This window comes from Oryctolagus cuniculus, chromosome 3 (assembly GCF_051225735.1).
Source record: "Oryctolagus cuniculus isolate XC-2025 breed Fujian yellow rabbit chromosome 3, ASM5122573v1, whole genome shotgun sequence".
In the NCBI taxonomy this organism is placed as follows: domain Eukaryota; kingdom Metazoa; phylum Chordata; class Mammalia; order Lagomorpha; family Leporidae; genus Oryctolagus; species Oryctolagus cuniculus.
The window spans coordinates 117,402,913-117,430,879 of NC_142869.1; the positions used below are offsets into that span (position 1 = coordinate 117,402,913).

A 27,967-nucleotide genomic window follows, 5' to 3' on the forward strand; every position below is an offset into this window, starting at 1 on the left:
AAGCTGCGGGGAGAGCCCTCCCCAAGGACAGAGTCAGCCTGTGCCTCATCCTTGGACTTCCAGAACTCTGAGAAACAATTGTTCATGGTTAATCCAACCAGTCCACAGTGTGTGGGTACAGCAGCCTGAGCTGACTGAGACACCACGCAGGGCTTGTTATCCCCGGCTCGCACCGGCGATTCGAATCCAAGCCCGTGATAAAGCACTCCTTCCTGCAGCCTAGAGACTCCTGCCTCGCCACTGACGGACAGGCTTCCTGTTAGGACTGTGATAAAAAGAGCGCTGGTGGCATCAGCAGAAGAGCTAGGGCGAGCGGGCTGCATGCGGGCGAGCAAAGCCAGGGGGTGAGTCTCACGGGGATGTGAATCGTGAGTCATCATTTATACAGCCCGAGAACAGGCACGAAGCACTGCTGTGTATTATCTAGGTCTCCAGACCTAGCTACCCAAAGCACAAAGACTTTTCTGGATGTAAATGACACCAAACTTAAGATCATGGCTTTCAGGGCCAGCGCTGTGGCATAGTGGGTTAAGCATCAGATGCCTGTGGCCCTGGCATCTCATGAGCGCCAGTTCAAGTCGCGGCTGCTCCTCTTCTGATCCAGCTCCCAGCTAATGTGCATGGGAAAGCAGTAGAAGATGGCCCAAGTCCTTAGGCCTCTGCACTCATGTGGGAGACCCAGAAGAAGCTCCTGGCTCCTGACTTCGGATCGGCAAAGCTCTGGCCACTGTGGCCATTTGGGGAGTGAACCAGCAAATGGAAGATTCTCTCTCTCTCCCTCTCTCTGGCTGTAACTCTACCTCTCAAATAAATAAATAAAATCCTAAAAAAAAAAAAAAGAGGAGAGATGGGGACAGATCAGAGCACTGAAGGCAAGCAAGAGGCGGTGAGGGTGGGGTCTGCCCCAATGGGAGGGAGGGGCAAAGAGGGGTCTGGGCAGTAGGAAGAAGGGCCCCACCCCCCAGCCCCCAGGGCTGATCTACTGAGGGAGGGTAGCCAGTTCCAGCTGGAGGAGGAGTTTTCCTGGGTAAAAATGGAAGCAGCCAACGATTGCTGTTTATAAAAATAACTACAAAGGCTTGACAACCCGAAGAGAATGCTGAAAAAGTAAATTGAGGGCTGTTGGGACAATGCTCAGTGCTTCTCATCTTCAAAGCATTTCTGAGACATGAGCTCATGTATCCTCCTGCCGTGGCGCTCAGAGGGACAAGGGGAAGAAGGAAGATGGGGGTGGGGGTGGCCAAGGAGGGGCGGGTACAAAGCCTGGGTGACAGCCCCAAAGCGGCCAAGGTCAGCCACGGGAGCCATTATTGCAGGATGCCACTCCGAGGTCTGCTTCTTCCATCTGCCCCACATCCAGCCGTGCAAGGGTGAGGCAGCCACAGGGGGCGGGGCTGGCCGGGCAGGCTGGAGGCTCTTCTGGGTCACTGCCACTGTGTCCCCAGGGGGCTGCTGAGATCCAGGTGATCCGGGAAGGAAAGAGACAGGGGGAGGGCTGGGCTGCCGGTCAGAGGTTGAGCCGGCTAGGGGATCCCTCTGGGGCGTGTGGGACTTAACCATGAAGATGGCACTGGCAAGCCCCAGCCAGGAGTTGGCAAAAGCCAAAACAAGGCAAAAGAGCAGGAATGGAGGGCAGAAGGCATACAGGCGGTGTGGGCCACCCTCCACCCCAGGCTGACACGGTGCCTGATGAATCCCATGAGCCTAGAGCACGGAGGTTCTTACCCCTCTTCCAAAGAGGAAATGGGGTTGGGACTGGGACCCAGCACTCTAGGTGCCTCCTCTGGCAGCCTTCCAGGATTGCCCCCTGCTGTTGGGAAGGAGCACCTGGTTCCTCCGTCCCCAGCAGCCAGAGCGGACTCTTGAGAGCAGTGTCTGGGTGTCGCTCCCCCTCTTCGTGGAGGAACGACACTAAACCCTGCCTAGGCTTCCTATCCGAGTCACGGCACCATTATGTCGCTCCCCCTCTTCATGGAGGAACGACACAGGACCCTGCGTTGTTCTTTCGTCTGCTCGGCCCTTCCCGGGTTTGCTGCTGGTTCTTCCCGGGTTGGCTACCGTCCCTTCCACCTCCGTGGAAGGGCGGTTCCCCCTGGCTACTTTCCCCACTTCCGCGGGGGAGCGGCACACCGCCGGCCGGCTCTCTCGGGGGCTGCACAGGTGTTCCTTCAGATAGATGTTCCCCTTAGATGTTCCTGGTGCATGGTGTCTCTCTCCTCCTTTATAGTCCTCTTCCACCAATCCCAACTCTGCTACCCACACGCCGAGTACGCTGCTCTCCTCCAATCAGGAGCAGGTCCTACAGTTTATTGGTTGAACTGGAGGCAGCCGTGTAGAAGCTGTTTCTCCCTTCTCAGCGCCATATTGTGGGAGAGCAGATGCATAGAATAAGTCTTAATCCGAGTAACTTAGTCTAGTCCGAGTTGCTCCCCACATCTGGGCTGCAATGCCAGCGGCTCACCATCTGTTGTCTTCCTGGGACCCTGGGCTTCCTCCTCCAGGTTCCCCCAGCTTCGTCCACTCTTTTGGGCTTCTGCTTCCCAGGACTTGGCTCACCCCAAGGCTTCAGCAGGCTGACCTCCACCCAGCATAGCCCTTCCCAGGAAGGAGACGCATGGGTCAGGCACACCCATGGGTGCAGGGCAGACTCACTTTCTCTGTACTCAGGTGCATGACCGAGAGGACCTGTGTGAGTCCCAGGTGCTAGGGTGACATCAGGAAGCACCCAGATGGTGTCCCTGCAGGGCCATGAATGACACAAGCAGAAATCAATCAATCCATAAAGTAATCTCCGAGAGTGATCTGTGCATGCAGAAAGTCACACGGGGACATGTGCCGGGTTAGGCAGGGCCACCTCTCCCGGCAGCTGTGTGGACCCTTGCACATCCCACCAGGGACCACTCCGGTCTGCTGAGCTTCCAAGTCCCTCACTGCTCAGCGATGCTGACAGCGGGGTGTCCGCTCCACGGACACGGTACCCAGCAGACCTAAAAGCGCTGCTTCAGTGCCATGATCCCACACGTTCATTGGCCACAGCCTCCGAGGTGGGAGATGATTTCTTTGCTCTCAACAGAAGGCGTATTTGTGTGTGTACATATGCTTGAGGGAAATTTACTGAAAAGATGTGGGTACGAGACCAGCTGGCGGCACTTCCCACGCCAGGATCCTCTCTTAGCAATCTGTCCCCAAGTTCTAGTTTACAGGGCTCCAGGCCCGCGGTCCCAGCCAGGAAGAGACGCGGATGTGAGAAACACATGGTGTGGGGGAGGGGGGGGTCCATCCCACCCTGGAGCTCCTCACGCCCTTTAAGGCCCTGACCCAGGAGAGAGGGAGGGAGTGAAGACCTTCCAGGGAAATGTAAGGATCTGGGATAATTAGTCAAGGCAGAGCAAGACTCTGTGGTTATCAGAGGAAAAGGGGCATAAAATCATTGATGGATCTCCTCAAAGGCTTTCTCCCAGGGCCTTGGTGATTATACCTGCTCAATGGGTACAATTCCTACCACCTTACCATAAGCACCTTTCATTCAAATTACAGAATTTCTGTTGATCTTCAAGGAGGGAAGGCATGGTCGTGCCGCACAGGTGGAGGGGCTGAAGGGAGTTTTGAAACGTGAAATCAGAAACTGAGAGGCTGGGAACATGTCGACTTCTGCCTTAGCCTCTCTCCCCACTTAATTCTCTTTTTTAAAGATTTATTTAATTATTATTTGAAAGGCAGAGTTAAAGAGAGGCAGAAGAACAGAGAGAGAGAGAGAGAGAGAGAGAGAGAGAGAGAGGTCTTCCATGTGCTGGTTCACTCCCCAGATGGCCATAATGGCTGGAGCTGTGCTGATCCAAAGCCGGGAGCCAGGAGCTTCTTTTGGGTCTTCCATGCAGGTGCAGGGGCCCAAGGACTTGGGCCATCTTCCACTGCTTTCTCAGGCCATAGCAGAGAGCTGGACCAGAAGAGGAGTAGCCGGTACTAGAACTGAGCTATGGGAAGCCGGCATCGCAGGCGGTGGCTTTACCTGCTATGCCATAGTGCTGGCCCCCAGCCATTTAATTCTTTCTTTCCTTTTCCAAAAGTCTCTGAAAGAGTTTAAAAAAAAAATCCAAGGGAGGCCGGCGCCGTGGCTCAATAGGCTAATCCTCCACCTTGCGGCGCCGGCACACCGGGTTCTAGTCCCGGTTGGGGCGCCGGATTCTGTCCCGGTTGCCCCTCTTCCAGGCCAGCTCTCTGCTATGGCCAGGGAGTGCAGTGGAGGATGGCCCAGGTGCTTGGGCCCTGCACCCCATGGGAGACCAGGAAAAGCACCTGGCTCCTGGCTCCTGCCAGGATCAGCGCGGTGCGCCGGCTGCAGCGGCGGCCATTGGAGGGTGAACCAGCGGCAAAGGAAGACCTTTCTCTCTCTGTCTCTCTCTCTCACTGTCCACTCTGCCTGTCAAAAAAAAAAAAAAAAAAATCCAAGGGACAAGAAAAGCTGGCACCCCTTAGCTCAGGGAAAGAAGGGGAATGATAGGGTGTTATAGGCAGAAAACTGCTCGCTGCCCCAAAGTTGTCCCCCTTCTATTGCTAAGAACCTGCGGATGGGTGATGTCGCACCACGGCGAGGAGGGGTAGAGGTTAAAGATGGGACCAAGGTCACTGATCAGCTGACCTTGACATGGGGAGTTGCACAGGCCATGCTCCATGGAGCAAGTGGAAGAGGAAGGCAGAGGCAGAGGCCAAGGTGATGGCCCGTGAGAAGGACCTGACTCAACCCTTGCTGGCTTTAATGGTGGGGGGAGGGGCCTTGAGCCAAGGGACATGAGAACCCCAGCAAGGAAATGGATTCTCCCCTTGAAGTCTCTAGAAGAGCCTTTGATTTTGGCCCAGCGACACCCACGTGGGTGAGGCTCCTAACCTACCTGGCTGGAAGATGATGATACATTAGCACAGTGCAAGCTGCTCCATTTGTGGCTGCTCGTTAGAGTAGGAATAGGACAATGAGTATGTAGGCTAGAGATGAAAGGATTGAAAACGGGACAGAGGAGGCAGGAAGCAGCGAGCTGGAGAAAAAGGCAAGTTAGGTGCACAGCAGGACAGGGGACAAAACTGGGTCTGACCATGGGGCCTCGGGCCTCAAGAACAGAAGGAGGCCTAAGCCATCCTCCCTGGCTGGCCGTTCACACATTCAGGCCACCTACACAGCCTGTGCTGCCCGGTGCAAAATGAAAGGGCATGGCCCCTTGTGTAAAGAAATTCCATGGGCCGGCCCGCCTTGGCTCATTTGGTTAATCCTCTGCCTGCGGCGCCAGTATCCCATATGGGTGCTGGGTTCTGGTCCCGGTTGCTCCTCTTCTAGTCCAGCTCTCTGCTGTGGCCCAGGAGGGCAGTAGGGGATGGCCCAGGTGCTTGGGCCCTGCACCCGCATGGGAGACCAGGAGGAAGCACCTGGCTCCTGGCTTTGGATCGGCGCAGCGCACCAGCCATAGCGGCCATTTGGGGGGTGAACCAGCAGAAGGAAGATCTTTCTCTCTGTCTCTCTCTCTTACTGGCTATAACTCTACCTGTCAAATTAAAGAAAAAAATAAAAGAAATTCCATGACAGTGACAGAGCTCTCCTGAGTAGCAGATCATGACGATGATCTATGGCTGCTCCATCATCTTCAGACACAGGACTGGGTTATTTGGGGGTTTTGACATGGGCCTCCCCGGGGGAAGGGAAGGAGAGGGCGGGTAAGTCTTTTATCTGATCAAAATCAGCCGCTGGGGCCGGCATCGTGCTGCAGGGGTAGGTTAAGTCACTGCTCCCACATGGGAGGGCTGGTTGCTGTGCTCGGGTCCCAGCTGCTCTGCTTCCAACCCAGCTCCCTGCTAATGCACCTAAGGGGAGCAGCCGAGGATGGCCCAAGTGCTTGGACCGCTGCCACCCATGTGAGAAACCCAGAGGGAATTCTGGTCTCCTAGCTTCAGCCTGCCCCAACCCTTGCCGTTTTGGCCATTTGGGGAATGAACCAGCAAATGGAAGATCTTTCTCTCAGTCTCTCCTTCTCTCTATCTCTCTGCACTTCAAAACTAATTAATCAATTAATTTTTTAAAAAAGCCAAAGGCATCAGTCCTACTGTGTAGTTTCCCCCTCACCAATCTTCACCCTGACTTCCAAAGGAGGATGTGCCTGATCCTTGTTAAGAAGGCATACCTGTTTTGTTCCACTTTTCTTATTGCGCTTTGCGGATTTTTTCCTTCCTTACAAATGGAAAGTTTGAGACACCCCTAGGCCAAGCAAGTGTGTTGGCCCCATTTTTCTCGAAAACTCGAATGATTAACACCTTTTAGCAATAAGATGTTTCTTAAGTAAGGTATGTACAGACTTTCTACACACAATGCTTTTGCGCAGCTGGCAGACCGAGCACAGTGCAAATCTCACTGTATATCCGCATCCAGGTGACTTGCTTTATTGTGATACTGGCTTTCCTGCGGTGGCCTGGACCCCAGTCTGCAGCATCTCCAGATCTGCCTGCAGAGCCTCTGCCCCTGCACCTGCCCGCTGGTCCCACACTGCTCTGCCCCGCCCCCAGCCCCACCACTTCCTTCTACTCCTGCTTGAGACTCCTCCAAACCGACAGCTGGCAGTCCCGGGGAAGGGGGGGTCTCAGGGAGCTCAAATTGTAGACAGGAACCGGAAGCAGAATTCTTAATCAGAATGAAAAGAATGAAGTGTGCAGTTTCTAAAATGCCTGTTTCTGAAGTTAGCCGCGCAGCGTCAGCCTGGAGTCCTCATTAGGCTGGTGCACATTTGCAGTTGCTTGTCCCTCGTTTGTATACGTGAAAGATTTAGCCACGTGTGATGTCACACACCATGCCATGCACTCTCCTGGATCCCCACGGCCTCCAGCTGAGCTCTTCTGTAACCAGGGGCTGGGGCTGTGTTTGAATGTGGCAGCTGCAGCCAAGGTGGCGAGGGCTTGGTTATAGGCAACAGGACAGGTTGCACGGCGCTTCTGGCATTCACCCTTTTGCAATTAGGATGACGTTTCCTTACCACCTCCCCAGAGTCCCCCGTCAATCTTTGCCACTTTCAAAGGAACGAAGGGCAAGCTTCAAAGGAAACTGCCATCTCACACTCCCTGCCACGCTGTCCTCACGGCGCGGCCAGGCCACCACCCAGGGTGTCTCGAGCCCCAAGTGCTGCCTAAGCCCAGAAGAGGTTCAGACCGATTGTGATGAGGACAGCAAGAGAACTGAAGAACAAGGGAAGAGTGGCGGAGAAAGGTCGCCGAGTAGGGATAGGAAGTACCTACTTTGTAAACCCTGTGGCAAATAGAAAAAGCAGCCAGACGGGGCCCGCAGCTGCAAAGCGCTGGCTCGTAATTTAGCTTGAGTCAGTGCTGTCACTCTTCTACCTGAACCCACACCCCACCCCCACCCCCACTTCCCAGCTTCTGCACTGCTGCTGGTATTTTCTATAGAAGCAGCGTGTAAAATCCATCTCTCAAACACTAACGTGTGAGTGACTCACCTGGCAATATCATTGAAAGACAGTTTCCGAGTCAGCAGAAGGCGGGCGTAGGATTGTGCCTTTTTTTTTTTTTTTTTTTTTAAGATTTACTTATTTGTTTGAAAGACGAAGTTACAGAGAGGGGGAGAGACAGAGAGAGGAGTCCTGGGGGCCGGCGCTGTGGTGCAGTAGGTTAATCCTCCGCCTGTGGTGCCGGCATCCCATATGGGCGCCGATTTCTAGTCCCGGCTGCTCCTCTTCTGATCCAGCTCTCTGCTATGGCCTGGGAAAGCAGTAGAGGATGGCCCAAGTGCCTGGGCCCCTGCACCCACATGGGAGCTCCTGGTTTCAGATCAGCCCACCTCTGACCATTGTGGCCATTTGGGGAGTGAACCAGCAGAAAGAAGACCTTTCTCTCGGTCTTTCCCTCTCACTATCTGTAACTGTATCTCTCAAATAGATGGCCACAATGGCTGGAGTTAGGCTGATCTGAAGCCAGGAGCCAGGAGCTTCATCCAGGTCTCCCACAAGGATGAAGGGGCCCAAGGACTTGAGCCATCTCCCACTGCTTTCCTAGGTGCATTAGCAGGGAGCTGGATCAGAAGCGGAGCAGCAAGGACTCGAACCGGCGCCCACGCAGGATGCCGGTGGCAGCTTTACTCACTACAGCATGACGCCAGCCCCGAGATTCTGCCCGTGATGGTGATGCTACTGGGTTGGAGACCACACTTTGGGTAGCATTGCTATCACGTACACTCAGAAGGGTACACTTTTCATATGCACACGGCTCAGTGGGGAACTCACCCATCTCAGTCTGGCTTCTGTGGCTTTAACTGAGTGCCACAGGCTGGGTGGTTTATAAAGTAGGAAATGTTATTCCGCTGGGAGGTTTGAGATTAGGTGCACACACCTGGTGGCCTTGCTGGCTCGGAGTCTCTGCAGTGCTCCAGCCGTGCAGGGCCTCGCACAGCAGCGAGAGGGCGACCTCTCCTCCTCCTCCTCACCCGGTTGGCCTCATTTAGCCTTCATTACCTCCCTCCCAGGGGTGCCACCTCCAAATCCCACCATCAGCTGAAGTCTCCACCCTCTTCATCCTTCACACGGGGGATCCAATTTCAACATAGGTGTTAGTGGAGGCATTGGAACCGCCACGTCACGTACATAACCTCAACCTGGATTAAGGACTAGAATATGCATCCCCAAGCTGCTCTGAGCCCCCTCCCACCGCCTACCCCACCCACTCCCCAAAGGCGGCCACACCCCTGAGTTCTAGCACGAACCTAACTGGCATGTGTCCTTTGGTGTGATGTCCTGAGCTTACTCAGGTGTCCAACCCGCACAAGCCCGTGTGCTCAGGGAAGGTGACACCCTCCCAGGCCCTGCCTCTAGCATGGGTCTCTCCTCGCTCTTGGCAGTAACTCCTTAGGCGTGGCATGGGATATAATTCCGGCCGGTGGGGAAAGTCTTCTGGGAGCCTCTGGGAAAGTTTTCTTGGTTGCTGACAAAGATGCAGGGAAGAAAATATCCTTTTGTTTCTGCGTGACGTTGTCATTCCTGGCATTGTGGCAGTCACCGCGCAACCACGGAGGGAAATAGCTGAGGTCTAAAGTCAGCCTTCTGAGGACGGAGGAGTAAACCGGAGCTGGACTAGGGTGTGGTAAGGGAGCCACTGGCCTGGGGCGCAGAGTTCAAGACAAAAACCTCAGTCATCAAGAAAAAGAATACTTTCTAGAATAGAAGTTAATGCAAGGGGCGGAGTGTGTGTGTGGGGGGTGCGTTTGGTACAGCAGTTGGGATGCTACTTGGGACCTTTGCATTCCATACTGGAATGTTTGAGTCTTGGCTCTGCTTCTGTTTCCAGCTTCCTGCCAACGATCATCCCGAGAGGCGGTGCGGGGCGGCCATTGGGGGGTGAACCAATGGAAAAGGAAGACCTTTCTCTCTCTCTCTCTCTCTCTCTCACTGTCCACTCTGCCTGTCAAAAAAAAAAAAAAAAAAGAAGAAGAAGAAGAAGAAGATGGCTCAAGTAGTTGGGTCCCTGCCACCTATGGGGGCGACCTGGATTGAGGAAGTTCCCGGCTTCCTCAACTCAGCCCTGACTATTGCTGGCATTTGGAGGAGGGAGACATCATGTGGGAGATTTCTGTCTGTCTCTCTGCCTTTCAAACAAATAAGCAATGTCAGTGAGAAAATACTCTCCATTAAAGAATCTTTAAAACAAAAAAAGAAAACTAATGGAAAAAAATCTACAATGAGCAAAATTTCAAAACCGTAAATAGGAGTTGCTGTTGTAGCACAGTAAATGAAGCCACTGTTTGGGACACCTGCATCCCATACTGGAGTGCCAACTAAAACCCGAGCTGCTCCACTTCTGATCTAGTTCCCTGCTAACGCACCAGGGAAAGTGATGGCCTCCCACGTGGGAGACCTGGGTGGAGTTCCTGGCTCCTGGCTTCAGCCTGACTCAGACCTGGCCCACTGGGATGTGAACCCATGGATAAAAGATCAATCTCTCTCTCTCTCCCTCTTCCTGTGTGTGTGTGTGTGTGTGTGTGTGTGTGTGAGAGAGACTCTGCCTTTAGTAAATATTTTAAAATTTTAAAATAAAACCAAGATTTATTACAGCGCTGTGCTGAGCGATTTTGAAGCCTGAGACAAAAAAGATCAATAATATTGACACTTTCTTAACATTTGTAAAGCCTTATTTTACTTATTTGAAAGACAGAGTAACTCAGAGAGAGAGAGAGATCTTCCATCTGCTGTTTCCCTCTGCAAATGGCTGCAACAGCCAGGGCTGGGCCAGGCCAAAGCCAGGAGACAGGAGCTTCCACCCTGGTTTCCCATGTGGGTGCAGGGACCTAAGCACTTAAACCATCTTCTACATATACTGCTTTCCCAGGCATGTTAACAGGAACTGGACCAGAAGTGGACCAGCTGGGGCTTGAATCAGCACTCATATGGGATACCAACATCTCATGTGGTGGCTTAACCCATTATACGGCCCCTTTACTTAAAATTTTGATAGTTTGCTGTAAATATTTTTGCTTTATGCTTTTTTGAAAAGTACACTTAATATTATTTATATTGATTACTGATTTTTTTGTATCCTTTAAATTTTGTGCCCAAGACAAATGCCCTATTTGCCTTACTTTGTCACAGCTCTGAGTGAAAAAGTGAAAACTGGGGGCTAGCGCTGTGGTGTAGCAGGATAAGCCTCCACCTATGGAGCTGACATCCTGTATGGTGCTGGTTCATGCCCTGGCTACTTCTCTTTTGATCCAGCTTCCAGCTGATGGCCTGGGAAAGCAGCAGCAGATGACCCAAGTGTTTGGGCCCCTGTACCCATGGAAGAAGCTCCCAGCTCCTGGCTTCATATCAGCCCAGCTCTGGCTGTTTCAGCCATTTGGGAAGTGAACAAGTGGATGAAAGACCTCTCTCTCTATCTGTAACTCTGCCTCTCAAATAAATAAATCTTAAAAAAAGAAAGAAAAGAAAAGAAAAAGAAAGAAGTGAAAACTTTGGAACTGTGTTATCTTCAGACTTTTCATTATGTGGAATAATGAGAGTTCTTACTCTCTGTTACTCTTAGTTGGGGTTCTGCTTCTGACATCTCACAGCAAAATAATAGACATAAGACCCACTGGCTGCGTGGGACAGAAACGCCACTTAAGCTGGTCATATTTCAAGGAGTAAAAGTAGGACGGGCTCTAGGTCCAGGCTAATCCAGGCTCTTTGTGCCTCTCCTGTTCTATCAATTTTCCTCATTACTTTAAGTTTGTCTGAAGGTCAGTGAGTACAATAGAGGGTTTGGCTGGTCTTGTTCCAGTTCCTGGCCTGGAGCTTCTAGGAATTTCCCAAGGGATAGAGTATTTGTTATTCAGGAACACTCGGGATTACATCTGAGTGTATGCTAATGAGATAGCAAGGGGAAGGGTCCTCAGAAAGACCCCACATGGACTAGCAGGTTAAGGGTTGGAGCCAGCCCTACTTACTGGGAGGGAGGGCGGCTGGAATCGAGGTCTATTCAACCAATCACATCTATATAAGGAAACCCTAATGAAAACTCGCCAACTCAGCAGAGCTTTCTGGTTGATGAGCACCCTGTTGTGCCCTGATTCTGTGGGAAGAGGAATCATTTGGGGGCTCCTGGATCTTGCCCTGGGTTTCTGGTTTGTATCATTGCCAATGAAGCTGTAATCATTAGTAGAGACTTTGCTGAGTCCCCGTGAGTGAACCGGAAGGGGCTGGTGGGAAACCCTCGCATTTGCAGCCAGTGGTGGGAAATGCAGGTGGTGTGGGACGCCCTATGCAGCTGGCACTAACATGGGGGCCATCTGGGGAGGGCTGTGCCCTCTCCTGTGTGGACTCTGCACCCACTCCAGGTGGGATTTGTATCTGGGAGCTGGATTGCCACACCCCAGTCAATGTCAGAACAGTATCAGAGAAGTCCCATTCCCCAAGTCACGCAAAAGCTGCCAGCAACATACCTAACTAGTTTATCTTCAGCAGGAAAAGGAGAAAAAATTTCCCCAAAGAGCATGGAAAAGATGATTTTTCCTTCGACCTTCTTGTGTCCAGTTAGACCTAAGACAGTCACCAGGAGAGTGGCTCCTATTGATCAGCCTAAGCCCAGACACTTAAACCAATTACTAACAAGGCGAGGCCATTACTGTGATTGGTTTAATCTATCTTCCCAGCCTGCTGGAGGACATGGTGGGACGTGTAATGAGCCAGGCACAGACAGACAAAGACAGGATGCTTTCACTCGGATGTGGGATCGATAAGGGCTGACCTCGTAGAAGTAGAAAGGAGAAGATGGAGCAGCAGGGTGTAGGAAGCAGGGAGCAGAGAGAGACCGGTTACAGGGCACAGTGGCCAACAGATAGGAGTTTGATCTGGCGTTTTATTGCATGGATGAGGGCTGATCATTAAAACATTTGTACTGTGCATTTCAAAATAGCGAGAAGGGAAGCTTTTTTTTTTTTTTAAGATTTTTTATTTATTTATTTGACAGGCAGAGTTATAGACAGTGAGAGGGCAAGAGAGAAAAAGGTCTTCCCTCCGCTGGTTCACTCCCTAAATGGCTGCCATGGCCAGCGCTGCACTGATCCAAAGCCAGGAGCCAGGTGCTTCCTCCTGGTCTCCCATGTGGGTGCAGGGCCCAAGCATTTGGGCCACCCCCCACTGCCCTCCTGAGCCACAGCAGAGAGCTGGACTGGAAGAGGGGCAACCGGGATTAGAACCCGGCGCCCATATGGTATGCCGGCGCTGCAGGCGGAGAATTAGCCAAGTGAGCCACGGCGCTGGGCCCAAGAAGGGAAGCTTTGTGAATGTTCCCACCACAGAGGAGTGACGGATGTCTGAGATGAAGGCGTCCCAGGCAAACAGTGCAAGACTAACTCTCCAATAACAGAATTTAAGAAGAAAGAGTAGGACTTCAGGGTCGAGGTTAAGACCCTGGTTAGGACACCCACATTCCATGTTGGAGGGCCTGGGTTTAATTCCTGGCTCTGGCTCCCGTTTCCAGCTTCCTGCTAATGCAAACCCCAGGAGGCAGTGGCAATAGCACTGTGGCATGACACACAATAGGTGCAAAATTAGGCACAGTAGGTGCCTGACACACAGTGGGTGCATAGTAAGACACACAGTGTGATACACAGTAGGTGCATAATAAGATGCACAGTGTGACACACAGTGGTTACGTAATCAGATGCACAGTGCCTGACACACAGTAGGTGCATAAGTGTATGCATAGTGTCTGACACACAGTAGGCACACGACCATTGCTTCACCCAGCCTCCCCTAGAGGCCCGGCTCCTGGGGGCTGAGGGCAGCGCTTTCCTCTTTGGTGCCTGGCACACGGTCAGCATGTACTAGATTGCCCATCACGTGAACGGACAAAAGAACATTCCTCTGGGCGACTGGAACCCTTTTCTTCTCCCTAGTATTAGGGATTACACAACTCACTATATCGCCCATTCTTGCTTTGCCACTAGAAAATTTCAGCTATCACGTCTATTGGGCTTACAGTCAGCACACCTATGCCCCTCTTTGACTTGACCTTGATTTTCTATGCCTATTTTCTTTAGGCCTGGTCCTCTGCCTCTTGTTTTTGTTTTCCTGGCATCCTTTGGCCATAAGTGTCCTTGCTGAAAGCCATCTTTGGGAAGGGGATGGGGCAAAGGCAGAACAGCGGACAAATCCAACCCAAGCTGTAAAAAAGCCGCTGGAGACGACATCCCAAGGCTTTCGCACCATCGCTAAAGGTGTCCTTTCCCAGTCTGGAGGGAGGCCCAGCTGGACTCTGTCACAGGCTTTGCTCCAAGGGGCCAGAGTCCAAGGGGGACACTGTAGCCCCAAAGACGTCCAAGGAGAAAGGCTTCTTTTAGAGGCTAGTGCACATTACCCAGTTGGCAAAGCTAAGCCAAACGTTCTCCCTGTGTCCAGGAGGAAATCAAAGACATTCCCCCTAGCCCTTCTCTTTTGAGCCCTTACAGCTGGAAGGGCCAGAGAGCCAAGTTCTGCCCTTTACAAAGCAGGTCGGCCCTTGGATGCCAGGGTCTGCTGATGGATTGGCCAAACCCCCAACGTGAGAAAAAGGCCCATGGCCCATCCTGTAGCTCATCCATCACTAAATGCTCCATTTAACCCCAAAGGACCTGACTTTCTCGCTTGGTCTTTCTTCTGCCACAACTCAGTACTGAGAAATTTAAGACACATTACAAAGGGAAGTAAAAGAAAGAAACACGGTTTCTGAGCAGGGCTCTCTGTATAATTCTGTACCTGAAACCCTTTGTATTCCACAGCACTTGAGAACTGGAAGAGAACCTGAGGAATCGCTAGAGTGGCCTGGTTTTGTTTTATCTGAAAGAGCAAATAGAGAGAGAGAGAGAGAGATCCATTTTCTATCTCCTGGTTCATTCCCCAAATGCCTGCAACAGCCGGGACCAGACAGGCTGAAGCCCAGAGTCAGGAATGCTGTTCAGGTCTCCCACTTGGGCGACAGGAGCTCAAATACTTGGGCCATCATCTACTGCCTCCTAAGCACATTAGCGAGAAGCTGGGTCAGAAGCAGAGAAGCCAGGACTCCAACTGGGCTCCCATCAGGGATGTGTGCATCCCAACCAGAGGCTTAACCCACTGCCCCAGGACATTGGCTCTGACTTTGCAGATCTAGAAGCACAAGTTCAGAGAGGTGCAGTGACTCACCCAAGGTCACACCTCTGGGTTAAGGGCAAGGGCAGGGCTAGAGCCACATCACCTGACCCGATGGCCATTCCCTTTTCAGCAAGATATAATTCCAATAGGCCACACCCTTTCTACACCGTAGGCTGCATCTCCTGGCTCATAACTCACTCATTAAGCCATATACCTTTCCAGTACCCGTAGGTGAAAATACTTCAACAAGTGCACCGAAAACCAGAGTTAAAATATCACGTGTGTTCCCTACAGACCTTCTGAAGTAGCCTCGTGCTTATTCACAAACTCACATAGCAAATGCAATGATTAAAATACATGATGCCCTTGCCAAAGGACACACGGCCAAGAAGCCAACAGCCCGAAGCACATAATGAAAGGGCCCGAGTTAGTCTACAGACAGACCTTCCCTAACTCACAAATAAGCCTGTTTGGAATTTGCTATTTAGAACCACGGTGTGGTTTCCCACCAGGGGAAGTCACACGATCGATGTGGGCAGAACCCCCGCCAGGGCACAGGGCACGGAGGCTCACTTAACCAGGACGTTCACTGTGCTGGAATCCGAGTAACGCTTCAACATATTGTTTCAGTGGGGAAAAAAATAAAATCTGGGTGGGGATGTTGCAAATGGAGCTAGCCCACCGAGGTCCCAATGGGAAGGTGTTCCCCCGCCATGTGCCTGAGGGGGCCTGCGGGTTAGGCTGGGTGAAAGGTAAAAGGCTGTGCAGAACCAGGGACTGAGCCTGGGCTTTGGGTGGAGCTGGGACTGCGCGAGCTCCTTCACCTCTCATAGCCTCTGCAAAATGAAGAGGGGAGGGCCAAGGACAGGAGACAGTGTGCCAAAAAGTTAATGGAAGTGGAATAAAAAGATAAACTTATATTTTAAAAAAATTTTATGTATTTGGGAGGCAGAGAGACAAGCGCTTGGGCAGAGAGGTAGACAGACAGAGCTTCCATGTGCTCGTTCACTCCCCAAATGCCTGCAACAGCAGGAACTGAGCCGGGTCAGTGCCAGGCGTGAGCAACTCAGTCCGAGTCCCCTGGAGAGCAGTGACCCAAGTAGCCAAGCCGTCATTTGCTGCCTCCCAGAGTCCACACTGGCACGAGGCTGGAGTTGAGAGTGGGAGCTGGGAATCAAACCCAGGGACTCTGATGGGCACAGCGGTCTCTCCACTGCTAGGCTAAATGCCCACTCCGAAATCCACTTGCGTTTTTTTTTTTTTCATAAAATGCATTTTTGATGAATGTTTTAAAGACTCCTTAAATGCATGAATTTAAAGAAAAAACATTTTTGTGCCAAAATAAATGTATCTGTTCACTTCATCTTCTATTAACTTTGTAAAGAATCTATGAAAGGGCCCTGTCTAGGTCAACAGGTTCTCACTGATTATTGTCGCTGCTCAGGGGACGAGAAGGATGGGCTCTCGGGGGCTGGGCTGTTCTCTTTGAAGCTGGAGTGTCTGGGAGGGGGACAGCTCTTGCCACAGGCTGATGGGCAGGGGGCCCAGGGGACCATGGGTCCTAGCCTCCAAGCTCTTAGGAGTAGAAGTGGGAGCAGCTGCGGTTTTACTGCCGGCTCAGAGGAGCTGGCGGCCCTGGGCGGGGCCCACAGTGGCTGCTCTGTTCCACAAAGGGCTGCACTCTGCAACGTGCAATCACCAGTGGCTTCGGTCTTCCCACTGCCCTCTGGGGTCGCTCCTCCCCATCCCTGGGGAACCCCCTTGGCAGCTCCCACAGTGCTTCTGGGCCCTTTCAAGTCCCATTTCAGGGAGTCTCATGTCCAAGCCAGTGTCATCGTCACACGGTCCATTTCGCTGAATTGCAGGCTGCAGAGCCCAGCTGCCACCAGCTGAGAACTGCTTCCTGCTCGGAGGCGGCGTGCGGAGGGAAGCGGTCATGGGGCAGGTTTCTTTCCTCCACTGGTCTCGCCTCCAGCCCCCATCCTCCTTCACTGGAGTCCAGAGCCTTGGAGATTGGGGCCAGAGGAAGAAGGGTTGGAGGAAATAGGGCACAGCCATATGGGACGTCTGACACCCAGGATTGTGGTGGTCCCACACCTATGGCTCCAGAGTGGACCCTCAAAGCCCCTGCCACTTGTCTTGAGGTGAGACAGGAAGTTCCAGATCCTTCCCCCATGAATAGCATACCCAGCTGTCCCCGTCTGCCTGGGACTCAGGGGTCTCCAGGGTGCAAGGTTTCCAGTACTGAGGCCAAGATGGTCCTTGGCAAACCAGGAGTCAGTCATCTGACCTGGAGTCGGGGGTGCACACCCTGCTATACAGCTGTCTCCCAGGAGCCCCTTTCTTTTCTTTTCTTTTTTCTTTTTCTTTTCTTTTCTTTTCTTTTTTTTTTTTTTTTTTTTTTTTGGACAGGCAGAATTAGAAGTGAGAGAGAGAGACAGAGAGAAACGTCTTCCTTCCATTGGTTCACGCCCCAAATGGCAGCTACAGCTGATGCGCTGCGCCAATCTGAAGCCAGGAGCCAGGCGCTTCCTCCTGGTCTCCCACGCGGGTACAGGGCCCAAGGACCTGGGCCATCCTCCACTGCACTCCCTGGCCACAGCAGAGAGCTAGACTGGAAGAGGAGCAACTGGGACAGAACCGGCGCCCCAACCGGGACTAGAACCCGGTGTGCCGGCGCCGCAGGTGGAGGATTAGCCTAGTGAGCCATGGCACCAGCCCCAGGAGCCCCTTTCTATGATTCTTCAGCCCCGGGGTGGCTGGTGGGCTGCAGCAGGCAAGCCAGGCTCACACTGTCGTAGCAAGTCCTGCATGGATGGTCTGCCCCACTCTCCCACGTAGATCCTGGGCTCCTTCTGAATGCTTCTCCCTGGAGCCCCTGCCTAGGCTGAGACTCCTCCTCAAACAGGGACTTGCAGCTGAGCTGAAAGATCTGCCTGGGAGCTTGCGAGCATCTCAGCAGGGACCCTCCACGTGCACCTGGATGGCGGGGAACAGGTGGGCCTTGGTTGAGATCCTAGCTCACCACGTCATTTGCCTTGATTGTGTTATCTTCAGCAGTTCACCTGGCATGTCTGCACCTCAATTTCCTTTCCAGGAAAATGGACTGATCGTGGTGCCTACCTCCTAGAGTTATCTGGAGCTCTCCAAGTGTTAACTTTCGAAACCCATCGTCTGGGACATAATAACTGCAATGAATGCCAGCTGCTATCAACACGATCCTAGCAAGCTGGGATTTGTGTCATAAAAACTTTAATATGTTTCCAACGCGCTGCAGGCATCTTTTTTTTTTTTTTTTCTAATTTTAAAGCACATTGATGAGTTGCCACTAACAAAGGCTCCGGAGAAGGACTCACACTCGTACCACTGCTGCTGAGAGTGTAAATCCACAGTCCCTCGGGAAGGTCACGCAGCAATAAATTTCAAAAGCCCTAAAAATGTTTTGGACCCAGCAATTCCACTTCTAGGAATTTGTCCTGAGGGATAATTAGGGAACTGGCTAAAGATTAATACAGGAGGCTGTTCGCTGGGGTGTACTGAAAACAGGAAAAGACGGGAAGCAATCTGAATGGCGTAGAATCAGACATTGGCTACATTTTGGATCATGCACACAATGAAATACCATACAATGAGTAAAAGTGGTGTCACCAATCTCTACTTTGTGCCATGGGAAGATGTTTCTCATCTACATAGTGCGTATGTGTACTGAGTATACATTTTAAAACAATGCATACTCTGGGATTTTTCTTAACATGGGGAATATTGTAGTCTGGCTGAGTTAAAAACGTGTATGCAGTTTTGTATCTTAATTTTGTTTGGCATTATGCAAGAACAATTTCATAGCACATAACAAACCTTCTATAAACTTCAATAGCGATGACATCTGTCAAGCTCACGTTTCCTGATCGAGAGAGCCAGTCATTTAACCTTAGTACAGCTTACTCCATGTTTGAAAAATTCGGAGGATAAGGAACAGATTGCTAACTTCTTTGTGCATAACAGCCTTATTTTTCACCTGCAGGAGCATTTCCCTACTATTGACGTTCCAAAGTCAAATGACTGGAATAGAAATGTGTGTGTATTTTGTGTGGAGGTAGAGATATTTTAAGACTTGGAATATATACGAGGATGTTTCAAAAAGTTCGTGGAAAATGGAATGAAGAGAAGTTTTATTTTGGTGGACAATGTTTTGAAGTCCATGCCATTTATCAGCATGTACTTTTTCCATGAACTTTTGGAAAGCCTTTTTCATATGCCTCGATGTCCAAGTTTTGTGGCCGGCATTGTAGTACAACCACTCGGGTGCCTGCCACCCCATATTGGGGTGCTGGTTTGAGCCCTGGCTCCCCCACTTCTGATCTAGCTTCCTGCTAATGCTTGCTGAGGAGCCACTGCGTGATGGCTGAAGTGCCTGAGTTCCCGACACCCACTTGGGAGACGAAGGTGGAGATCCTGGCTCCTGGCTTCAGGGCGGCTCAACCTGGGTTCTTGCTGGCATTTGGGGCGTGAACCAGCAGATGGAAGATTTCTCTCTCTCTCTCCCTCTTTCTCTCCTGTCTCCCTCACCTCACCCCCATTCTGCTTTTCAAATAGATGAAAGTAAATAGAACACTTTTTTAGACAGCAAAATTCTTTGCACAAAAATAAATACCTTTTTTCTTAGCTTTTTTTATTTATTCGAAAGGTAGAGAGAGCGCGTGGGCCATCATCTGCTGCCTCCTACGTGCATTAGCAGGAAGCTAGATCAGAAGCAGAGGTGGTACTCAATCCCAGGCACCCCAGTATGGCAGCAGGTGTCTGAAGCAATGGCTTAACCCACTGCGCCACAATGCCTGCCCAAAATAGACCTTTTAATTCTACTTTCTGCAAAGTTTTGATAAGTGAAAGTAGTTTTCTTTTCTTTGTTTCTTTTATTTGAAAGGTGGAGAGAGAGACAGAGGCAGAGAGAGACAGAGATAACCCCTATTTTCTGGTTCATTCCTCAGATGCCCACAACAGCTGGAGCTGGGCTAGACTGAAGCCAGGTTCCCAGAATTCCACCAGATGTCCTCGCTGATATCAGGCACCCATGTACCTGCTGCCTCCTGAGTGCACACAAGCAGGGAGCTGGACGTCAGTGTGGAGCTGGGACTCCAATCCAGGTGCTCCAAAGGGGGATGTCACGGTCCAAGTGGTGTCCTAACTGCTGCACCAAATGCCCATCTCTTCCACAGACTTACAAAAAGTGATCTACCTATTTAGAAGGTAGAATAAGAGACATATGAGAGAGAGAGAGAGAGAGAGAGAGAGAGAGAGAGAGAGAGAGAAAGGGAATCTTCCATTTGCTGATTCATTCCCCCCCAGTGGCCAGAATAGTTGGGGCTGGTCCAGGCTGAAGTCAGGAACCAGGAACTCCATCCAGGTCTCCTATGTGGGTGGCAGGGACCCAAACACTTGGGCCATCATCTGCTCCCTCCCAGGTGCCTTAGCAAGGAGCTGGATCAGAAGTGGAGCAGCCAGGACTCGAACTGATGCCATATGGGATGCCAACATTGCAAGTGGTGGGGTGACCTGCTGCACCCCGCAACACCATCCTCCATTCCTGAACTTTCTGAGGTACCTTCTTACCACGCCAGAAACTCTCTCCACGGGACCTGCAAGTGAAAAAACTGGGTGGATTCACTGAAACTTTCGGCATTCATTTACTGAGCCTCTGCTCATATGCCAGGAACTAGGACAGGGATGAGAGGTAAAACAGCAATGACATCAGTTAGCCACCTACGGCCACTCAGCAGGGCCTGGCCACAGAACAGCCACATTCCTTCACCCATGCACTGTCTTTTCTTTGCCTTAAAAAAAGTATTTATTCGAGATGCAGAGAGATACATCCCCAACAGCCCTGGCAGGAGCAGGGGCAGGGAACCAGGAACTCAACCCAGGTCTCCCAGGCTGGGTGGCAGGGACCTAATTCCCGGAGTATCAGTACTGCTTCCCAGCGTCTGTATCAGCAGGAGGCTAGAACAGGAGCCAGAGGTAGGTCTCGAACCCGGGCACTCTGGGGTGGGACAAGGGCGTCTTAGCTGCTACGCCACTCCGCTCACTATCTTTTCAACCTGGCTCCAGAGTCTGTTTCTTTTCCAACCTGGCCTGCCCTCATAGGCAGGATTCCTAGGTCCCTTTAAGTCACAAGGGCAGTATCTGTAAGTCTGCCCTGGGTAATAATGACACGTCCAGTTTCATTTAAATTCAGGTCTCTCCCTGCTGTGGCTCGGAAGCTTGAGGGGTGAACATGGTGGTCTCCTGCTCCCACCCTTCCTCCCCTCCCCTCTCACCAGCCAGGGTGACCAAGGAGAAGTAGGGGTGGGACCAGGATTAAGGAGCAGAAAGGATCACATTTGATTATTATATTTGATTATTTCAACCATGACCTGACACTGGGCTTCCAGAGCTAACTTCTCTTCCGGGTGCTTCTGCAGTTTTCTTGACAAAGCACCTAGAATTTCTTCAGCAAACCTCCCAACGTAGCATTGCCAGATAAAGTACAGAAGGTACAACCTAATTTTAAGTTCAGATGAAAAATGGCTTTTTAATAGCTCTACATCCCAAATATTACATCCTAAAGTTGTAGCCATCATAAATCTGAAATTCAAATTTAAATGGGCATCTTGCATTTTTAGTTATGAAATCTGGCCATCCTATCCCAACTGCGATTTGTATGATGAGGTTGGGATGGGCGTATGGACAGGTGTCAGCAGCCCTCTAGCCTCTGGATTTCCAGTGCTTCCACCCTACTGGACCCTTTTGCCCTCCAGGCAGCCCTTTTGGGTAGGTGTCTCTCAAGGAGGCCCCCGGGGAGTCTCCTTACCTCCTGACCAACATCTGCCCCCCAGGAACCACACACCTCCACCCCACTGCCCTCTGGGGACCAGAGCTGCTCTGACTTCTCAGACGAGTCCAAACTTTCCCCTAACACTGCTGGCACCAGGAGAGCCCCCCAGCACCTTCTCACTTCCTTCAGGTGAGGGGGAGGCCTTGCTCCTCTCCGCCATGGACAGGCAATGGAGGTGGTGGAAACACGGCCCTCGGTGCCCTCTGCAAAGCAGCCGTCTGCGGGGCCGGCACTGTGTGATGCCGGCATCCCATATGAGCACCAGTTCGAATCCCGCTACTCCACCTCCCATCCAGCTCCCTGCTAATGCGCCTGGGAAAGCAGCAGAAGATGATCCAAGTGCTTGGGCCACTGCTACCCACGTGGGAGACTCAGATGGAGTTCCATGCTAATGACTTCAGCCTGGCCCAGCCTTGGCTGTTGCAGCCATCTGGGGAGTCAACCAGCAGATGGAAAATCTCTCCATATCTCTGTCTCTGTCTCTGTCTCTCCTTTTCTCTGTAACTCTGTTTTCAAAAAAATACACAAATCCTAGGAAAGAATTTCAGATATTCTCCCTTCCTAAGAAGTCCAAAAGGGTTGCAAGAAGAGCCAGGGAAGATTTAGCTGGCTCTGGGTGCAGTCAGAAAGGGTCGCACAGAAGGGGAACCACTCCAGCGGGCCCCTGCCCAGAACTGCTCAAACCTAAAAGCACAGATGAAACTCCAGGGTCCCGTTAATAAGTGGGTCTGGGGTGGGGCCTGAGAGTCTGCACTTCCCGCAGCTCGTGCATGGTGTCCTCAGCTTCGCTGGGAGCAGAGAGGGGCCAGGTTGTGGAGGAGCTGCAGGGCCCTTGGGGGAGGTGAAGGAGGCGGGGCATCGAGGTCAAGGGCGCAGCAAGCGTGAACTGAATGCAGAGGACCAGTTCTGAGCAGGTCAACAGCGCCTTCAGGAGTGCAGTCTGTGTGTCAGAAAGGCTGAGAAAGGCCCAGCCACCCTGGTGCAGGGGGATGGCAGAGTTGAGGGGAAGTTCTCCAAGGGTCCTGGCTATGCCTATAAAACTAGAACAGGAAAAGCAAGCTGAGTGGGTTCCATTTGTGTTGGAGCTTGTAAAAACGTTTTACACGCTGGCCTACATAATTGCATTTCACGAGGCCAGGTGCGCGTTCATTACTCGTTGCGTCTGATGGCTTGACCACAAAGTGCATGTGACAGATGCATTGAGGCTGACTCTGCATCGGGTGCAGCTGGCACTGGCTCACGTGACTGCGGCACCCAACATGCACTGGTGCTGTTTATCACCAAACAGAGGTTTACTGTCCCTGAACACCAGCTAGATGAGGGACAGCAAGTCACAGCCTACCCTGGGGGAGGCCGGATAGCAGTCCCCTAAAGACAGTCACTTCCTCACACCCAGAACCTGTGGCATATGTGTGACCTGTTGTGGCAAAGGGGACCTTGCAGATGTGATTTGCTGAACGGACTCTGAGATGGGGAGATCGTTCTGAGTTGTCCAAATGCAACTCACCTCGTCACACAAGAACTTAGGAGGCAAGAAAACTCCCCAGCTGCGGCCAGAGGCAGAGATGTGACAGCAGGAGAAAGGGCAACGGTGGCAGCAGGCCAAGGGGCCCTGCTGCTGGCTCTGGAATGTGAGGGGCTGTGAAAAGGACCAGGGGGGCTCTCTCTAGGAAGAGGCTAAGGGACAGGCAGCAAGGACATGGAGCTCCAGTCCCTTAACCCAATGGGATGGACGTCTGCCACTGACCAGAAACACCCCCCCCCCCAAGTAGAATGTCCGGAAGGCGATACAACCCTGAGGCCACGTGACCCGTGTCTGACCTGCAGATCCAGCTGATGGCCAATCGTTTGACATTGTTCAATCGGTTATGGCCAGCCGTGGGAAAACCAATGCCCTGCCCAGCATGACGTCCCCCTTCCTTGCAGGAGGAATTGTCCGCTGCCTTCTGCTGAAAGCCGCCTTGCCTGAGCCGTCACACCCAACGGTCCAATGCTCCCCAGAAACAGCTGCTGTTTTCTGAGAACAATGAGCTGCTTGTGAGCCTGAGAACAGGAAGAAAGCGCCACTTCGCAAGCAGCCGTGAGGCTACAGGCGGCGGGCATGGTTGTGGATGGCAGGTTGGTCTTTGAATATTTCTTTTCTGGCTCATTTGACTTTCTAACTTTGTAGTCCTTATGGGAGGAGGGCCGTCTGGACGTCGCATGTGGAGTTGCCACCTGCCTCCTGAAAGTCTCTGGGGCCACCTTCGTCAGACCCACGGAGCAGCCGGAGCTTGAGGGGACTTGGGAGTCAGGGCAATCCAGCCATCTCATTTTACATGGAAGGAGAGAAGAAAGAATGGAACTGAGGCCAACCCCTCTCCAGGGCCTGGCCAACAGGATCCCAAGGGATGGCATGACCTTGAAATTGAGAAAACAAGGAACGTTGAGCGCTACAGGAAACCAGGCCCAGTGGGCCAAGAGGGCATCCCTGCAGGCTAACAAAGCCATCAGCCGGGTCCCCACCAGCAGTCAGAGATTCAGGCACCCCAAGAGTTTAGCTGGCAGCAAAGGGGGCTGGGCTAGAACTGGCATGTCAGTCAGCTGTGTACACCCATCCAGGAGCGGGTGGGAGGGATTCTGGGACCAGGCAACCAAGGTCAACAGAGCTGACTGGACTGCCAAATGGAACCCGTGACCTTGTGCCAAAGCAGTCATCAATTTCCATGAATCCTAAGCATGTGTTCCAAGTCACTAAAAGTGCATAATCTTTCTACACCTGCAGTTTGTCTCCGAAAGGTTAGTGTTGAAACAAACCAGGGAAGGTCATCCTGCTCGTTTTCTGAGTAACTGTGCAAATGCAACTCTTCACACACACACACACACACACACACACACACCCCTCTTGCTCTCTAGCTTGTTTGCAAGCCACAACATCAGAGCATTAGACAAACGCCTGCTATTTCCCCTCTTCTGGCTGACAGATGAAGTCTCACCAAGGTTATCCTCATCCAAGGGGGACTGACGGGTGGGGCACCTGGGTCCCCGTAATGCCAGAGGGAAAAACAGTAGTGGTTGCTTGGGCTGTCAGACCCAGAAGCCTTGGCAATGGGGTTCGAGGGGCCACATAGGCCTTTCTGCCCCACCCTGCCTCTGAGCCCCTTTTAGGAGCCACCCTACTCCTAAAAGATTATCCTTGATAGCTGAACCCTGGATCACCTCCCCAAATGCTCACTGACCCTCTCCCCTCTGCTAAGCCCGGCAGTCGTGTGGGACGGGCTCCGCACCTTACCCCATGGTACCGACATTGCCCCTGCCGCCGCACCCTCAGTTCTGTTGCAATCTTCCAGCCTATTGCAAGAACCTGCTTCTGCTATCCTCTGGCCTCTTCTTCCTTCCCTGGTCTATTTTTGTTGCTCACTGGCTCAGTAAATACAAGGATAATTCCAGACCAGACTAGCAGGCAGCCACGGCCGTGGGGCCAAGGCAGGATCCTGGCCTGGGAATAATGCACTCAGGGCCTCTGTCCAGTCTCTGCAGGGAATGGCACAGACGGCGTTCACCCTGGGTGACCGAGCACAAACACCTGCTCCCCGACTGGAGCCTGGAATGGCCCCCTTGCCTTCCTATCACTAGGGGGTCTCCTCAAGGCAAGTGCGGGCTGCTACATCTTCCCCAAAGTCCCCACCAGCCTCTGCAAAACTGGTTTCTGCTGCTCTGTGCTGATTAATGCCGAGGCGCTCTTTCTACTCTGTGAGACGCCTTTTCATGCCATGTGTTCAGAGAAAGGGCTCGGCCATCTGCAGTGGACCTGGGCGGAAATGCGGGGAAGTGACCGCGCGTTTATTTATGTCGTCCATTGTTAGCTAAGAATATCCAGGTGTCCTAATAATGGAGGTACCAAGAAAGGAAGAGGCGTTGGGTGATGGGGAGGGTGCTGGGCTCGGCTCGGGGTCAGCTGGGCGACCTTCAGTGGCTGCTTTTTCACTCCTGGCCTCGGTGTTCTGTCCTCTGGGAGGAAAGCCGTGAGCAGGCTCATGCTCGATCTGCAGACTGACAGCCGTGTAACGTCCTCTGAGCCCAAAGTTCATGGAAGATGCGTGTAATGAAAACACTTGTGCATGGGTTTCAATTTACTGATTTATTCATTTATTGGCACCTGAAAAACATCTCTTTTCATTCCACTTCCCACAAACTTTTTGAAGTACCTTTGCATGTGCATTGCAAATTCTCTCAGCCGGACAGATGAATCCACATCAAGGGATGGCACTGGCCCATGTCATCCACCTGCTAACACAGGGCCGCCAGCACAGCTCCACCCGAGTTTATCCAGAGCTGCTTCTGGGGGATCCTAGGACTGGCCGGAGAAGGCCTTCCCTACAGCCACATGTGTCAATCTTGTATTTAGGCCTCAGGCTCAACTTGAGCTAATTTTTGTGTATGACACCAGATAAAAGCAGGGTTCTTGTCCTTTGTATATGCATGCCTCATTGTGGATAAACTCCTTGTTTGGGAGGAAGATGGAGATAAGTGGAAGAAAGTTTCCTCCACCCACTGTAGGTACCAAGCCAAAGGACAAAATCCTTCCTCCTCCCACACTCAGGTTGCTTAGAACTTTGGGGAGACCCAGCCAGAGAACAAGGTCAGTGAGGGCTTATATGAGGTGGCCATGGAGTGCAGGGGCAAAGTGCTGGCTTCCCGAGTGGTCCCTGAGACAACCTTTCGCCTGTGCCTCACCTCCTTTGCATCCTAAGGCATGATTGTATGAATTACCCATGCACACGCACATACATTCCTCCTATGCTTAAGTTAGCCAACAATGGTTTCTATTTGCAACCAAATCCCTGGCTTCTAGAAGGCAGAATTCCAACCCAGGGGTCACTTCCTGAGAGGTCCATGTGCTTCTTGGTGCATGGTTAAGGCTCACGTGCATATAAGACACCATCAATACTGCAGGGTATTAGGTGGGACAGCATCTCAGGGAGACAAGTGGCAGGGTGGTGGCAACTGTGAAAGAAAGAAAGCCCCAACCATCGAGGTTAGATGCTGTAAATCTACAGACTCAGAGAGAGCGTTGAAAGGAGAAGCGCTACAGAAGCCAGGCAAGCGACAGTGTGGGGCATCCAGCTGCATAACAGGATTCTACCGCCTGTTTTCCAAAGGACAGATCCAGTTGTGATTTTAAAACAGGAAAAAAAATCCTATATGGTTGGTGGATGGTCAGAGTCACATGGAAAAACCTGGAGCGCCTTAAAAGTTATCTCACTCACACTCATTTCAGAGCTAAGGAGCCTGGCACCCACTTGGGTCAAAAGACTCATCACATCACAGGGTGAGGCAGTGACAGCCGGGTCGAGAGGGATGCTTGCTCGCCACCCAGGCACCTGCTGCATGGGAAGGGATGCCCAAATGGCCCAACAAGTCAGAGAGAAACTCCTCTCTCACAGTGGGAATGCAGACACTAGTTTGGTTGGGAAATGAGATTGCAGGATTACTCCACTCTCATTGTCTTTGTGAAGTCGCAGAGTCCTTCCCAAAACCACCCTCCTGAAATGCACCCACTCATTTCTCAACTGCTTTCCCAGGCCATAGCAGAGAGCTGGATGGGAAGTGGAACAGCCAGGACTCGAACCGGCACCCATACAGGACGCTGGCACTGCAGACGGCAGCCTTACCCACTCCACCACTGTGCCTGCCCTTACATTTATTATCAAAAAGAACAGAAGTGTGGGCATTGTGGTACGGCGAGTTAAACTGCCACTTGGGACACCCTCATCCCATATCAGAGTGCTGGTTCAAGTCCTGGCTACTCTGCTTCTGATCCAGCTTCCTGCTAATGTGTCTGGGAGGCAGCAAGTGAGAGTTCAAGTGCTTGGGCCCCTGATACCCATATGGGAGATCCAGGAGGATCTAGGCTCCTGACTTCGACATAGCACAACCTTGGCTATTGTAGGCTTTTGGAGAATGAACCAGCTAATGGAAGATCTCTCTTTTTCTCCCTCTCCCTCTTCCTGCCCCCCCCCCGCTTTGTGGGGGGTAGAGGGGTGGGGGGTGTGTGTGTCTCTCTTTCTGCCTCTCAAATAAATTTAAAAGTTTTCAAAAATAGAAATAATGTTTTTAAAATCTGATTTCCAGGGGCCAGTGCTGTGGCATAGTGGGTAAAGCTGCCACCTGCAGTGCTGCTATCTCATATGGGCACCAGTTTGAGACCTGCCTGGCTGCTCCACTTTCGATCCAGCTCTCTGGGGCCTGGGAAAGCAGTAGAAGATGGCCCAAGTCTTTGGGCCCCTGCACCTACATGGGAGACCCAGAAGAAGCTCCTGGCTCCTGGCTTTGGATGGGTGCAGCTCTGGTCATTGCGGCCATCTGGAGAGTGAACCAGCAGATGGAAGATCTCTTTCTCTCTCTCTCTCTCTCTGCCTCCACCTCTCTGTAACTCTACCTTTTAAATAAATAAATTTTTTAAAAAGTCTGATTTCCAGGGCATTACTCTCAAAAA

At 51.9% G+C, this 27,967-nt stretch overlaps 1 long non-coding RNA gene across 1 annotated transcript; it reads left to right on the plus strand.

Moving 5' to 3' along the window:
• The first annotated feature begins 1,272 nt into the window (after positions 1–1,272).
• Positions 1,273–27,943, plus strand: LOC127491625 (uncharacterized). Its single transcript, XR_007920439.3, has 3 exons — positions 1,273–1,370; positions 23,416–23,607; positions 27,604–27,943. It is a non-coding gene; the product is annotated as an uncharacterized LOC127491625 (long non-coding RNA).
• Positions 27,944–27,967: the final 24 nt, after the last annotated feature.